The 17,324-nt window shown below is 39.8% G+C and overlaps 1 protein-coding gene across 1 annotated transcript in view; it reads left to right on the forward strand.

The window, feature by feature from the left end:
- SERP2 (stress associated endoplasmic reticulum protein family member 2) overlaps window positions 1-17,324 on the forward strand; it is a 55,663-nt gene that overhangs the window by 28,252 nt on the left and 10,087 nt on the right. The gene's annotated exons all lie outside the window — the stretch shown is intronic.

Below are 17,324 nucleotides of genomic sequence, written 5' to 3' on the forward strand. Positions count from 1 at the left end.
CTAACTAAGGGAAAAGGGTACAATGAAAGGGGAAAGGTAATGGGAGTGGGTGGTGGAAGATGGGAAGTGGATAGACTGACTAGCTTGGTAGGATACCTTTATATCAGACACACAATCACACATGGCCCATACAGTGCCCATCCCTGTAACACCTCCACATATTAGTAACATCCAATCAGGTCACAGTCTTTTGAGTTGTCCAGGAACGTGCATATGGCTGTTGATGTCAATGCTCTCCTGAAGGTGGCTCTCCGAGGTCAATTTGTTAAAGGATTAAGAGGAGTCTTGACAAACCTGTGGATCCTGTGGATAGTGTCCTGGTATGTAGCAAAGGTCTTTCATATCACAAAGCCTGAGGACAGATTTACACTCCATTCAGGTTGGAGACCTGATGTCCATCTCCAGTACAATGGCTTGTATTCCACTTGAACAAGGGATTGTTTACCAATATCCATTTTAATAGGCTCTAAACAGGACATTCAATTCATGAACACCACAGGTGTTGTGTATCTTCCAAGAGGCTAAAGGCACCATGTTCAATTCACGTGAAGATGCAACCTTTATCATGTTGATAGGACAAAGGTCAGTTCATCACAGAACACACAATGGCCTTCTTGCCTCTTCAATGGCCATGAAACTCTTCACTGTACATGGCCGATTCTTTTGATGTACAGTCCTGGTAATATTGGTAGCTGATAGATACAATATGGAGTCCAGTAATTCGTTATGATACATACATTGTCCATGTTGGCTTCCAACATACATATAGGAGAGGTAGATCGATCAGGGATAGATTGGTTCACAGTTGGTATACAAGACCACAACCTGTGGGCACTTGGCTCAATAGAGGTCTCTGTGGTTTTTTCAGATGCGGTGACTGTATATACTGTGGCTCCATGAAACCCTCAAAGTCTGTGATCAGTGCCAAAAATGGCAAAGAATTTTTTCTGAGGAGTTTCTGTAACTGTAAGACCACAGGGGTGATATATGTGGCCACCTGTTCATGCCCCCTAGACTACGTAGGAAAGACTAAGAGGGAACTACGTAGGAGAGTTGGGGAACACCTGGGTGATGTCCGCAACCAGCGTGATACGCCGCTAGGGAGACACATGAATGGACATCATGGAGGGATATCCATCAGTTATCCTTCCGTGTACTAGAGGTGGTAAAAAAGAACCCTAGGGGGGGTGATCATGACAGGATCCTCCTGAGAAAGGAGTGTGAGTGGATCTTCAGGATGGAGTCGGTACACCCTGGGGGGCTTAATGAGCAATTATCGTATGTTTCTTTTCTTTAAGCCCAGGAATGCTACTTTGTTGGTTTGTGATGGTCATACTGGTCTGTATCCCGCAACTGGGAGGTAAATACTTTGTATTAAATTACATTTTTGTGCATTTTTGACATTCATATGTGATGTCTGGCACGGCGGGCCCTCCCCTTCCCTTCCCCCCCCCCCTTGTTTTTCCCACTCCCGACCAATAATTTTCCCTTGTGTTTCATTAAGGGTATTTTTTGTTTTATTTGTCCGCATGATTAAATGGCATTTTTTTCAACATAAGAACATTAGTGCCTCATGTTTGAGACTTTAATCAGTAAATAATTAAACTATAATGAAATATTGGAATAATTGATGAAGGGACAGACACTATCTATGTATACATCTGTATACTTTGTTTATCTATTGTCCTTGTATGGTCGTCTATATGGATGAGGGATGACTGATGCCCATGGTTTATATTCAGCAGTGGTTTGGAGGAGAGAAGGGGGGTTCCCAGCCCCTATTGCACCGGTTATTAACATGGTGGTGCGTTCCAGACTGGAAGGCAAACACCGGTCACATGATCGCGGATGTTACCGCATCACTTCCGGTTTGATGCTGGGTATCGTAGCGTCACTTCTGGTCACGTGATGCGGTCCCGGTCATGTGATGCGGTTCACCCTGGAACGCAAACGGCCTCCACATGTCTGAATTGGCCGGAGGGAGGATTACATTAGTCACCACGAGGCGTGTGAGTAACGCCTATGTGGCACCAAATATTGATAAACATGCCGATGGATGTATCATGGACATTTAGGTATATTATCCATATCTATGGGGCGTAGATGGGGGGGTGGGGCTGGGAGGGGGTGGGCCCAGAGGTGCCTGGTTCAGTTTAAAATGGAGCTGCTGGCATCAGGCCCCTTTTCTCATCTACTCATCTTTACATCTGTCTGTCACATTGAATATCAGGCCTCCTGATGACCCTGGAGGGAGAAACGCGTTGAGGCAACCAAAGGCGACAATTGGATCATGTATCAGTGATGAGTATACCCCTTTCTTAGTCCCCTGCATCTTTGATTAAGCCCATGCACTTTCTGGTTTAAAATGCTGCTGTAAATTTATTATTGCATCTTAGTATAAGTGCCTTCTTATCGTTATTTATCACTATGCACTTTAGGTCCACAGCACAGGCACTTTATATTTGTATGCATATTGTCTGATAGGGTGCAATAGGGACTCTTTAGGGGCAGCCTTCGTGGTGTGGGGGCGCCATATGTTATCGTGTTTTCAGGGTGCCGACCCCCGCTTGAGGTAGGGAGTGGTTAGGAGACAGTTATTAAGGTCCCCTCCACATTTTCTGGCGCATCCTCGCCTAACCTCTAAGGCAAATTGATTTACATGATCCTCTTTTTATACCTCATTGGCTATCCGCACTTATGCACTTTATGAGTTTCTGAGCACCTTTCATACCTGCCGCTAGGGTGAATTAGGGCAGGCTAAGGATAGCCGGCGGTGAGTGGGGGCACCATATCGTGCTTTTAGGGTGCCAACCCCCGCGTGAGGTAGTGGACAGGAGGGAGGTTTATATTTAGGGGTTTCTTTATCCTTTACCCTCCTCCCTTCTCCACCTGTGCACTTTAGGTTCTATAGTGTGTATTTTGGATGTTTTTAAATTTAATAATAAAATGATGTTTTAAGGGTTTATAGATATAATTGTTACTTCAATTTCCCCAAACAGGGGTTCCAGCATCATACAGATTCCGGGATTACTGGACTTCCAGCTGTACTAGCTGCATCTCTCATCATCACATGTACATTTCTGGTAGCCATGATAATCATGGAGTTACAAGTTAATAATTTAACCTTCTAGAATCATTTTGTAAATGAAAGGTGAACTCTGGTTATTACAGGAAACAGGAAGCCACTTTGGGCTTGAGGCAGGTTTGGTTTCTAGACCTCGGCATCCTTGGTCTAGTGTTTGGTTAGTTTCTACATGATGTTGCTTTGTGTATTTTTACGTTTTATGTAATAGGAAACTGATGTATAGCATAAAATGTATGGTGTTTATAAATGTATTATTAAAAAGAACTTGTCATGTGAAAAACTGCTACTAACCTGCAAATATGGCCTATCTGCAGGTTAATTGCGTTCTGAAGCCGTGAGGCCGATGCACTGGAAGCCAGCCTTGTTTTTGTTTTGTTTTTTCCAGGATGACATGTTTGTTAATGCAATTATTTGGGGGTACATACTGCATAATTTATTAACAAACTTTGAGAACCTCTCTATATATAAGTTTTACCCTATTTAAGTGTTCGTTTTATTCTGTAAGTCAGTACAAGTCTGATGACACAAATTGTTTTTAGTTTTTTTTGCTTTATTAGTTTTGTACAATTAATACAAGATGAAAAAAATCATTTTGTTGTGTCACCATATTCTGAAAGCCGTACGTTTCACAATTTTCAATCAGTGCAGCTGTATGAGGACGTATTTTATGTGCAACAAACCAGCTTTCATTTATATCGCTTTGTGGCTTTGTGGTACATGTGAATTTGTGATCGCGATTACACTTTTTGGGAGGCAAAATGAACAAAAAAAAAACTGCAATTCTTGTATTTTAATATGTGAGTTAATATGATCGTGACAGCACCAACATATATATATGTAAAGTTTTTTTTATGCTATCAAATTTTTGCACAAAAATTTACTTTTCGGCTATGTGCACACAATGCGTTTTTTGATGCTTTCTTTTTTCTTCAAAAGTCGGCACCAAAATCTGTCAAGGTCTATGAGATTTCTGAAGTGTTGTGCCCAAGTTGCTTTTTTTTCCTTGCAGATATGGTGCAGATTTTGTTGCAGAAATAATGTGTAGCATGTCAACTATTGGGGTGTTTTTCCTGCATTTTGTTTTAGCTCTTCCGCCCATTGATTTAATTAAAAAAACACATGGCAAAAAAATGCTCTAAAAAATGCTCTTACAACACGTGTTTTTTGGTGTGTTTTTCTGCCAAAATCTGCAGATTAATTAATGCAGAAATTTCTGCACCAAATCTGCAACATGTGCACATACCCTTAAAAACAAATAATTAATTATCTATTGTCACTATATTCTGATACCTATATTTTCTTTTCTGTAGATGGAGAAGTATACTGGCTTATTTTTTGTTGCACAATTTTACAATTCTCACTGATACGATTTTTGTGAATATACCATTTTTTTATCACTTTTTAATTGATCGTAGTATAAAATGATGAGCTGATGTCATGTAGTTCTCAATAGTTTAAGCTATTTCTGCCTTCACTATTATTGGCAGCTTTCCTTTTATACACAGTGTAAGCGATATGTTCTCAATCAGTGGTGCAGGCAGAGTTTCACAGAGCTCAACATTGAGAGTACTAGCAGAGCTGCAGCAGATAAAACAGTGATAATATCAAAACTGCAGCAGTAAGCGACACACCACAAAAATCAGTTCCTCTCTATTTCATTCTTTTTTCACTTTTCTAAGTTTGGGAAGCTTAAACTTGATGGTAGATTCCCTTTAACCATATAGTTTATTTCCTGCCTTCCCCTGCAAAAGGGGAGCTGGCCTTAGGCTTATTGGATGAAACAGGAGCTGTAGATTTGGGGACATTACTCAGCTACTTTAGTGGAAGAGGACCCTGTAGAGTGTTGGATGTTAAGTTCCTCATGGGAGTGAATGCCATGAAGAATAGAGGTGTTTGAGATTTCTTGCTCCAAATTATGCTAACAATTTACTGTTGCAGTTAATGGATGTCTATTACAATGTGCATACATTGGGATCCAGCTGTAACTCAGAGATAAGGAAATGTCTGATATGAGAAATAATGATTGGTACAAGCCCCAGTCTTATGATTGGTAGAGTCTCAGTCTTTAAAGGGGATGTCCGGTGTAAAAGTCAAAGTCTACAGCGACCCAACGTGACTGCAGAATAATGCACACAGTCATGATTTCATGCGTTGGGGTGGTCATGTGACCACATGATTGTGATTTGCATACTTGCAGATTTGTGCCAATTAGTTTCACTTGGCTTCATTCAATAGAAGAGAATTGAGTGGAGCGCAGGAATCCAGTCGGCAAAAGTATGCAAATAAAATACATATGGTCGCATGACCAACCACCTGCAAAGGGAATACAGGGGAATTATGACAGTGTGCGCATCACATGCTATCACTATTAGAAAGCCTGTGGTCATATAAAATGATTGCAGACTTTGATTTTTAGTCTGGACAACCCTTTTAAAAGAAATATGTCACCAGGTTTTGGCTACCCTATTTGAGAGTAGCACACTGTAGCGGCAGACACCCTCATTCCAGCTATGTGTTACTTACTGAGCTGCTTGATATCATTTTGATACAATCACTGTTTTTTTGACAGATATCTAGTAGTTCTCAGAATGTTCAATTCTGTATAACCCCACGCACACAACTGATTTGCAGCTATCTGCCCACGTCCAGTGTACACCAAAATCTCTCAATTAGTGATAAGAACGGGGTTATACAGCGCTCATGAATATGCTGGACTACCTGGCAGCAGGTTTACTGGTCCCCTCTTTGTAATCGCCTGCTGATAAAACTGTGATTTTATGAAAACCACACTACACAGCCCAGTTAGTGAAACAACGCTGGAATCAGGATCTCTGCCCCTACGTAATGCTGCTCTCAGATTAGGTACCAAAATCCTAGTGACAGATTCCCTTTAAGCTCCTACCAATGCTATCTTCTCATACCATAAAATTAATGTGAACCATTAGCTAATCTGTGACATGGTTTTGAGACACAGTATGCAACAGCTGCTTTGTAAGGCAATGAGTATAAATGATTAATCAAGTTGTAATAAAACTGAATTAAGGTTGTCCTCAAAAGTTTACATACCCCAGCAGATTTTTTTGCTTTATTGGCCTTTTTTTCAGAGAATATGAATGATAACACAAAATCTTTTTTCTTCTCATGGTTAATGGTTCGGCATTTATTGTCAAACTACTTTGTTTTCTTTTTTAAATCATAATGACATAAAAACATCTAAATGACCCTGATCAAAAGTTCACATACCCCAGTTCTTAATACAGATGATTATGATTTGATTTTTACATATCCCCTGAGTTTTCATTTGTTAATCACAGTTTGAACACTGCTGACTGGCATTATCAATTCCTTGGATATCTTTTTGTATCCCTTTCATGTTTTATACATGTAAACTATCTTTTTCCGTAGATCTGTTGACAATTCTTTAGCTTTACCCATGACTCACAATCTAGAAACATCAGTGGCTGGATGAAAGATGCAAGAGTCTATCTTGATCCCAGAAACTCACATAGCTTTTATGGACACACACTGATTACAAGCATACAGGTCACAGGTGAGGATGATACCTATATTAGCCATTCAAACCCATTTGTGTCAATTTCTGTACATGTTATCAGGCTTCACCCCACCACTATTCATGACTGGAAAAAAAAGATTTTGTGTTATATTATTCATATTCTCTGAAAAAAGGCCAAGAAAGCAAAAAAATTGCTAGGGTATGTAAACTTTTGAGCACAACTGTATATCATTTCAAGTAGCTAAAACTTTGCTGATGCAGTAACTGCACATGGAGCACAGAGGAGCCAATAGTGCTGTAGACAATGCAGCTATGATGTTCTCCTAAATGCAAATGGATATTAGTTTATCACAAAAAAAAATATTTAAAACTGAGAGTCCTCAGTGGTTGATTTTGTGTTATATCATGCTGGTGAAGAGACCTGCATAGTCGCTAAAACTTGCTATTAATTATCATCTTTTCACGTAGCCACTAAAAGGTATCAACCACTGAGGACTCTCGATTTTGATTATTTTTCTATCTACTGGCTAACACGGTACAAAAATATAAATTATTCCTATTGGTTTATTGTCATTTACACTACTTGATTTCTTACCTGCTTCTTAGGGTTACTTTTTTATTGCTACATCTGTGAACAGTGGTTGCTAATATTTTACGTTCTTCAATTATTGGGTTACTTACTTTTAGAAAGGATGTGCACTTTGGATTCAAGGGAAATATACTGTATATTTCTTATCCTTCATATCTTTGTGGACATGATAGATGCATAAAATTAATATTGCACGGATGAAAAGCACACAAAAAATAAGCACAAAAAGGAACTTCTTTGAATGTTTTTTTCATTTTTCTTCTGAGAAGTGAAGTTTAGCAAAGTTTAAGGTGATGCACCCTTTATCTATTAGGAATAGAATATGTATAAGATATCCCTCTTAAATGGAAAAAAGAAATATCCACTTGCACCAGTATATGAAAGGATCACTAGGCTGTTTAGAGATCCAGAGAGATGAGGAAATCAGGAATTGATATCTAGTGATCAAAAGAGCAGTGGATGTAGAGGGAAGTGGTGTGACATTCATAGTCTACCTCCCACAGACCAAATGGCTGGCGAAATCTTATCTTCAATATTAAAAAGGAAAAAAAAGAAAAGTATTAGCTATATTTAACATATGTCAGCATGCATGCGTCGCTATTCTAATATCCTCACTATATCGAACAAGGGCAATGCTCAGTAAATGAGTTCTATTGTATGGTCAGAAAAAGTGCAAAGTACTCCAGGACACATCCAATACAATCTATTACTGCTTTACTATGGAGAACATAAGCAAAAACAATTATGCAGTTAATTGTGCCAAAATGTGAAAGTTTTCTTATGCCTTTGTAAAGTAATAATTGAAAATACTTGCTCCGCCTTCTTTGAAGAAAGTAAAAATCAAACTTAAAGGGAATCTGTCACCATTTTGCCCTTTTTAAACTGTTAATATGGGTATATAGGTTCTAGAATGCTGAAAAAAAAAACATACCTTTATGTCTCTTATCAAATGCCTTGAAATATCATCTTTATTCACTTTATGTAAATGAGCTCTTCCAGGCTATGGGGCGTATGCTGCCTTTTATATAACTCCGTCTCCAGAGATTATTTTAAATAAAAGGGGCGTTACCAGTGTGAGACAAGTAACTGACACAGAACAGGAGAAATTAAATTTGTCTTCTTTCAAACACATTTTAGCAGCTCCCTGAGCTCTGCTTCATTGCAACAATTTTGCAACACTGTCTGCTTGTGAGATGGAGGCTGAAGCTGAGAGGAAACTGCAGAAGTGTTAGTTATAATCACATACAACTCTGTAATGAGAGTAGAGAGCGGCCATCACACATCGCACTGTTAACGCCCCTTTTATTCAAAGTAAACACTGGAGTTATTTTCCAGACAGCATCCGCCCCATAGCCTGGAAGAGCTAATTTACATAAAGTGATAAAAGATAATTTATGCACAACAAGGCATCCGATATGAGACATACAGGTATGATTTTTTTTTCAGCATTGTATATCCTGTATGCCCATGTTAACAGTTTAAAAAGGTTAAAGTGGTGACATATTCCCTTTACAATCTAGTACATAAGACAACCAAATAGATACACTATTGTTTGGCCAGCTTATCTCTGAATGTGCGAAAGTTAAAAACAACAAGCTCTTGGGAATTTCTTTTATTTTTTAGTAAAGCAAAGGCATGAAGTTGTGCCTTTGGGATCAACCATGTAACACGTGTGAATGAAAGACGCAAGCACAGTGTGTTGGGATCTCCCATAACTAGTTATTACTTTAAGCTCAGCTGTATCTCACTCATGAAGTCTGTCTCTGGAACCTCATTATTATTGCATGAAACCTCTGAACCTCTTCAGAATTAACTCCCTTGTGGACTTTGTAAGACAGCATGCACGCAGATACTTGCATAGAAGCACATAGAGGCTGTATGGCTCCCTAATATAACGCGTGCAAGGAAGCTGAGCTTCAAATTATAAGTAGTTAAAGGTAAGGTGTCGTCAAAAAAAAAATTCAATAACTGAAAAAATGTAAAGTAATAATGTTTTAATGTTTTGTTTAAATATTATTATTTGCTTTTAATTGAGCAAAATATAAAAAAAAAAATTAAAAAGTTTGATATTTTCCACTGTTAAACACTAGGGGGAGCAGCCTCTGAAATCCTACAGAAATCCCACTGTAGAAAAAGCTCACATTACAGCTGCAGTAAAGTGGGTGGAGTCTGCTCTCCTGTGTGTGATGTCACAGACCCCCTTCTATTCTGAGTGTTTCCAACAGATAACAGAGAATGACATGTAGGGACATAGTGCAGAGCCATTTTGTTGGTGACCAGAAATGTCTAAAGCGTCACCAAGGACAGCAGGAGTATCACACAAGATAGGATTAGATACACAGCTCAGCAGACAGTATCACACAGGATAAAATTAGATACACAGCCCTGCAGACAGTATCATACAGGAGAGGATTAGATACACGGCCCTGCAGACAGTATCACACAGGATATGATTAGATACATGGCTCAGCAGACAATATCACACAGGCTAGGATTAGATACACGGCTCAGCAGACAGTATCATACAGGATAGTATTAGATACACAGCCGTGCAGACAGTATCACACAGGATAGGATTAGATACACAGCTGTGCAGACAGTATCACACAGGATAGGATTAGATACACGGCTCAGCAGACAGTATCACACAGGAGGATTAGATACACAGCCCTGCAGACAGTATCACACAGGATAGGATTAGATACACGGCTCAGCAGACAGTATCTCACAGGAGGATTAGATACACAGCCCTGCAGACAGTACCACACAGGATAGGATTAGATACATGGCTCAGCAGACAGTATCACACAGGATATGATTAGATACACGGCTCAGCAGACAATATCACACAGGATAGGATTAGATACACGGCTCAGCAGACAGTATCATACAGGATAGGATTAGATACACAGCTGTGCAGACAGTATCACACAGGATAGGATTAGATACACGGCTCAGCAGACAGTATCACACAGGAGGATTAGATACACAGCCCTGCAGACAGTATCACATAGGATAGGATTAGATACACGGCTCAGGAGACAGTATCACACAGGATAGGATTAGATACACGGCTCAGCAGACAGTATCACACAAGAGGATTAGATACACAGCCCTGCAGACAGTACCACACAGGATAGGATTAGATACATAGCTCAGCAGACAGTATCACACAGGATAGGATTAGATACACGGCTCAGCAGACAGTATCACACAGAAGAGGATTAGATGCACAGCCGTGCAGACAGTATCACACAGGATAGGATTAGATACACAGCCCTGCAGACAGTATCACACAGGATAGGATTAGATACACGGCTCAGCAGTTTCACACAGAAGGATTAGATACACAGCCCTGCAGACAGTATCACACAGGATAGGATTTTGGAGACGGTAGTAGCGGTGGTATTCACATGCAGTGGTACTCACATGCAGTGGCGCACACACACACACACCCACACACACACAGCAGCGGCGGCGGGCAGAGCGGGGGCTGGGTAGAGCGGAGGGAGGGGGTGTCATTAGAGACGGTAACGGCAGGGGGGAGGGGCGGTGGCGGTAGCAGTAGCGGGGGCTGAGTAGAGCGGAGGGAGGGGGTGTCATTGGAGACGGTAACAGTGGGGGAGGGGCGGTTTTAGCAGTAGCGAGGGCAGAACGGGGGCTTGGGAGAGCGGAGGGAGTGGGTGTCATCGGAGACGGTAACGGGGGGAGGGGAGGTGGTCCGGTTGTGAGCTCCACAATGATGGCGCTGATCTCCTCCCTCTGCTGTGATCTGGCCAGCCCAGGGGGCGCGTCCAGGTCACAGCAGACGCCCACTGTAACGCTACTGATGGGGTCGGATCCCGACCACTGTTCTCTATGCACAGGGGCTGCCATAAAGGAGTAACTGTCGGTACACACACAGCAAATCTATGGCAGCTCCCAGTGCCTCCAGTAAAATTAGAATTAAATAAAAACTAAATAAGCAGCGATTTTCATTTTGTATTAAAAATACTTGATTTCATAATCACTATTTTTAATACAAAAATAAAAAACCCCGATACCTTACCTTTAAGGGATACCCTTTGACACTGTTTGTTTCGGTATTAGTATTTGCATGTCTACATGATTGTCCCTGAAGAATAGCTTTATGCTTGTGCTTTAGTTAAAAGAAAATGCAGGATTATTTTTCTGATTCAGATTTGTATGGAATCCAACAGAATAATCTGTCAGTATGTTTCCACGTGAAAATGGGAGCATGCAGAAGTAAAGAAAATGCTCCATGAAAATTGGAGCTCCTGCTTGATTAGTGCTTGATTAGAGTCATGTGCATACAGGTTGTATGATAGATTTGGCAGCATTTGGGACTTATACAACTTCATTATTGGGCTACATGTGGCAGTGTAAATAAGCTGTATTCCTGACTATATTTTAGCAGGCAAGTCAGGTAGGCCCCATTCAGACAGCAGAGCAGTACAGCCACCAAGTGTTGCCTTATAGGCCCTGTCATGTGCTATGTGTACAGAGCAATATTTGGTACATATGGTGTCCGCCTAAGAAAACTTGACAGAAAACACATTTTCTATCCAGCTTACTAACTGTCATGAATTGGCCTATGGCCTAGATATACTTTAATGAAGTCTGCAACCAATAACAGCAAGAATAATGTAGTAAAATGCTGCCTTGTCCAATAACACAGGTCTGCAAAAAAAATTTTTTCGAGACCTGTTTTGGTTATTCCACATAATTTTTATGTTTTTGAGTGCGCTGAATCCAAAAATGACATCACGTTTTCTGACAATTTAAGTAGCTATGTTAAATAAGACGATACCTCAAAATAAATGAAAATAGACTCATAAAATTAATTTTTTATTACAAATGTTTCATGAAAATCATTTTTTTAACTGCAATGAGCTCACTAACACACACTAAAATCGATTCTTCTTCCCTGTGAGGCTTCTCGTGGTACATTTACGCTTGTGAGTAGCTTCTGTAATGTCTCTGTGAAGCGTCCAACAGTAGTCTGGCATCATTTTAATGCTCCATGTTCCCTGGTATCTTCTTTCCATCTTTTTAATGTCCTGGTGGAATCGTTCACCTTGCTCTTCACTCACAGCTCCCAAATTTTCAGAAAAGTTGTCGAGGTGGGAATGGAGGAAATGCACTTTCAAACTCATCAGGCAACCTAAAGCTTGAAATGCTTTCAGCATTTGTCCGACGATTTGTTTGTAGTCAGGGTCTTTGTTATTGCCTAAAAATTTTTCTACAACCTCTTTAAATGCAATCCACCCTTCTTTTTGAGGATGTGTCGTGGTATTGATAAACTCTTGATCAGCTATAAGCCTAATGATTAATCAAAATATTCCATATTAAATCACCTTTTTCAAAGGTATTTTTTTGATTAATAAGCCTTCTAATGTCTGGTCCGACGAACACACCTTCCTTCAATTTTGCCTCCGAGAGGCCTGGAAACTTGGCGACCAAGTATTTGAAGCATCCTCCATCTTTTGGAAGTGATTTTACAAATTGCTTCATCAATCCCAATTTGATATGGAGAGGTGGTAGAAGAACTTTATGGGGAGGAACCAAAGTTTCTCGGAGGACATTTTTTTCACCAACTGTGAGCACCCTCGGCTGCCAATTCTTCTTGGTCCAGTGATTTTTGTCAGTCTCGACTGTCCCATAGACACAGGAAACAAGGGTATTTGGCATACCCAGTTTGTTGCCCGAGCAGCATGCACAAAACTTTCAAATCCCCGCACACTTGCCAACCGTGGTCTTCATATTTAAGTTTACGAAGAACCAATTCCAAGTTCTTGTAGGTTTCCTTGAGGTGTACGGAATGACATACAGGGATGGAAGCATAAAAACCGCTGTTGTGGAGTAAAACTTCTTTGAGACTTCTTTTTGAAGAATCTATAAAAAGACGCCATTGTGCTGAATCATATTGGATTTTTAATTGACCCATCAAACCTTCGACATCGATACAATAAACCAACTTATCTTCCTGGGCAAAGTAAGGAACGAACTCGTCTTCATAATGTCTGAACCATGAAAAAGACACTTCTGGCAATAATAAATTCTTGCTTTTGAGCCCTGAGCCGAGTAACTCAGTGGCATCTTTGGGAAGATTTAAGTCTCTTACCAAATCATTCATCTCCTCCTGGGAAAACAATTTTGGTCTTGTGTCATCTTCAAAGTCAGAACTTGATTCATCTGGTTCAGGTATGACTCCACCTTCATCGGACATAGTTATCTCTTCCAAGGTAGCAGGGGCCTTGGGTACTGGTATATCTGTGCCATGGGGGATGGGACAAATTGCTGAGTGAATTTTGGGGTATGAAATGGAATGCTTCCATTTTGAATTATACCCTTTCACATCGCATGAACAAAAGTACCAATCGTCACTATGGTTCTTTTACTCTCGCCATACTATAGGAATCCCATAACGGAAAGCTTTTTTCTTACCCTTGAACCAATTTCGGAGGTCCTCAACACACCATTTGCACACTTTATGAGGCGCCCAAGCTTTATCTTGATCTCCAAGCTTTAGTCCGAAATATGTGAAGTATACTTTTTTCACAAAGTCTGTAATATTCAGCTATTGCTTCAACACTGTATATTCACCACAAATGTAACAGAAACTGTCAAGCGAATTAATACACTTTCACTGAGCCATAATGCTAATTTTGGGAAACACGGTTGAATATGAAGAGGTAACATGAACTGATATTAAAAAGTGTGAACAGGCGAGAACAAAGTTAAAACAATTGAAACAACCCCCAGGCATGTCAGAGCCCGCTCATTCAGCTTGCAAAATGTTGATGCTGGTTTCATTAGCTCACTCTGAAAGTTCTTTTCTTTGAAAGTTATATTTTTTTGGCATTATATATCTTCAATGCATTGATGTGAATTAATTAATAGTAATTTTGACTTTCAAAACCCTAAAAAAAATTATGAAAAATTTACTAAATTTGAAGAGAATTTTACATTTTGTAGCAAATCCTGACGTCCAGGATTGTTTTCAATATTTTTTTCATTTTCAGCACACATGGAAATTAGATGAAAATAATCAAACAGCTTTTTAGTCGCATACCTGTGTAATCAATATCACCAGAATAGATCACCAGAACTATGATCAGTAAATAAAATCATCACTGATCTACCATCAGTACATGAATACAACACTGGAACCATCATCAGTACATGAAAGCACAACCCGAACAACCATAAATAAAGAATCAGTTTCATGGTTCGGTTTAGGAATTCGATCTGGTGACCTGTTGTTGCATGGTTTGTTCCTCTGTCTGCTGGGCTATTGCCTTGTCTTCCCTGTCCAAATGCGAATAGTTCCTAATGTCTTTGTTCTCCCTTCGTTGTTTATTCCTGTCCATGTGTTTCTCATTTTCCAATTTTAGTCTGCCCTATTACATTCTGGGTTGGTTATATATGTTCACCTTTCCCAGCACTTCATTGTTGTCTATAGCTGTAGACGGACTTGGTTTTAGGGGCTCCAGTCCTTCAGCTTAGGCATTTACCTTTGGGTAAACACCAGTTCAGTTTCTGCTGTGAGTCCGTTTGTTTTCTTTTCCAGAACCTATTCCTTTCACTTTATAGGAATATGTTTTAGTTTTTTTCACTCTGGATTTTTGTACCTTTCTGCACATCACCCACTCCCCTTGTAAGTAGTGTGTGGCAAGAGGTACAAAAAAACCCTTTATGGTCTTTTAGGGAGTCAGGTCTGGGGTGGTGTTTTTAGTTGTGTGGCTAGGGTCTTTCTAGTCTGTACAGGGATCAGTTGGGTGTGGGTGCGTTGTCTCCCTGTAATTGGTCCTCTACCTTTCTTTTACCCTTGTGTGAGAGTGTTTATGTTCATAATAATCAGAATTATCATCATCATTATATGAATACAGCACCAGAACCACCATCAGTACATGAATACAGCACCAGGACTGTCATCAGTATAGGAACACAGCACGAGAACCACCATCAATACATGAATACAGCTCAAAGCTCAGCAGAGTAATTAATTGCAATGTCAGGTCAGTCCCCATCATTAGATGCAGTCAGTATCATAACTAAATATTTACATACATAAACCTTATATGAGATGTATTATTTAAATGGAGCTTTATTATAGTGTCCCCTGAATAAAAATATATAGTTTATTTTAATAAAAACTGCCCCACACTATCCCTTGTTCACCAATTTATTGCCAAAAATGTTCTCATGAAGCTCCTCCATCATAGTCCATGATTACCAAATGCAGCTCCAGCGACAGTGACTATCAGTTAAGTACAGCTATTAACAAGCACTGGGTACTGATGACAACTCTCATCAGTGTCGTTGAGTGTCACTGAGTAGCTGGTATTTTTAGGATGGAAAGGGCCAAATAACAATGACCAGATTTGGAACAATTAGACATCAACCTGATGGTATTACATGATGGAGTAGGATTAACCCAAGCTACATTCCGAGAAGACCTAAGGATTAATCTCAAAGATGTTTGGAACAACCTCCCTAATAATTTTTTTTAAACTGCGTGCCAGTATAACTCGAAGAGTTGATGCCTTGATGTTGTTTTGAAGACAAGCTGTGGGCACACAATGTAATGTGGATTTATAGTTCTCTTTTATTCATTCATGTGCATTAAGTTAATTGATCATAAACTATTAACTATGCTATTTTTGAAATCATTCCTATTTTGAAACATTTTTACCTGCCTAAAATTGTATAACTACCACACATCCACACTTATGAACTACAACTGCCATACCATCCACACTTATGAACTATAACCTGCCACATTGTCTGCCCTTACAAATTATAATTGAAACAAACATCTATCCTTATGAATTTTAATATTTACATTGTTCATGCTTATGATCCATAACTGCTACAGCAACTCCTTTATGAACTTGAACTGCCACATAGTCCACCTTTATTAACAATATTTGCTACCCCATCTGCCATTACAAACAATATCTGCAACACTTACCACCCTTATAAACTGTAACCACCATACTGTCTGCTTTATGAAGCATGATGCCATGTCTCCCCTTATAAGCTATAACTGCCACACCATCTGTCCTATATGAACTATGCTACAATGTTTTCCTTTAAGAACTATAAGTGCTTCACTGTCCAGCCTTATAAACATAAACCACCACAATGTCCCCTTCAAGAATTATAACCATTATTACACTGTCCACACAAGATATGACTTATAGCTGCCACACAATTTCCCTTATGGACTATAACCACCACACTAGCTGCCCCCTCTGAATGTCACATTTCTTCTTATAAGTATAACCACCACACTACTCCACCTCATGGACAATAACCACCATGCCATGCACTCCTATCAACCATACATGACACAACGTCTTCTCCTTATGATTAGTAACCATCACACTCTCCACCATTATGATCTAAATATAACAATTACTGCAACATACCCCCTTATGAACTATAAATGTCACAAAATTCCCCCTTATGAACTATAACCATTGCACTGTCCCTTTTAAATTAAGATGCCACTTCATCTTCCTTCATAAGCTAAGGCCAATACACTGTCCCCCTCCACGCTATTCCTGCCTTATGAACTATGATGACCTCCAGTGTCTCCACTTCATGTTATGTCTATTTTTCCTCTCCTCCCTCAGCCCCTGCAGTTATGAAACGCTGATATCTTCAATTATCTTAATGAGACAAACAATTGATATAACAAAAAAAAATACAGCTGCATTCTGGAATAATGTAATATGTAAACATTGAATATAGGAAATTAGAATTGCATTACTGCTAGTGATGAGCGGACTCACATATAACTGAGATCGGCTGATCTCGGTGATCTGGTTTCTTAAATCCAGTTCTGGATTCTGGTCCCCAAATAAGTCTATGGGGACCATAACCTGGAAATTAAAAATGATGATAGAAGGGATAGGGGGATGGGAGCAAGCGCGCTGTACACTGATCCCATCCCAGGCTATGCATTCACTTCTGGTGCCACTCATTAGGCTCATTGAATATGCACTGCTTTCCCCGCCCACCGATGCCTGTGATTGGTTGCAGTCAGACATGCCCCTACCCTGAGTGACAGCATGTCTGAAGCTTACAATCACAGATGCTATGTGCATCTATCATGGTATAAAAAT

This window comes from Anomaloglossus baeobatrachus, chromosome 2 (genome assembly GCF_048569485.1).
Source record: "Anomaloglossus baeobatrachus isolate aAnoBae1 chromosome 2, aAnoBae1.hap1, whole genome shotgun sequence".
Lineage (NCBI taxonomy): Eukaryota > Metazoa > Chordata > Amphibia > Anura > Aromobatidae > Anomaloglossus > Anomaloglossus baeobatrachus.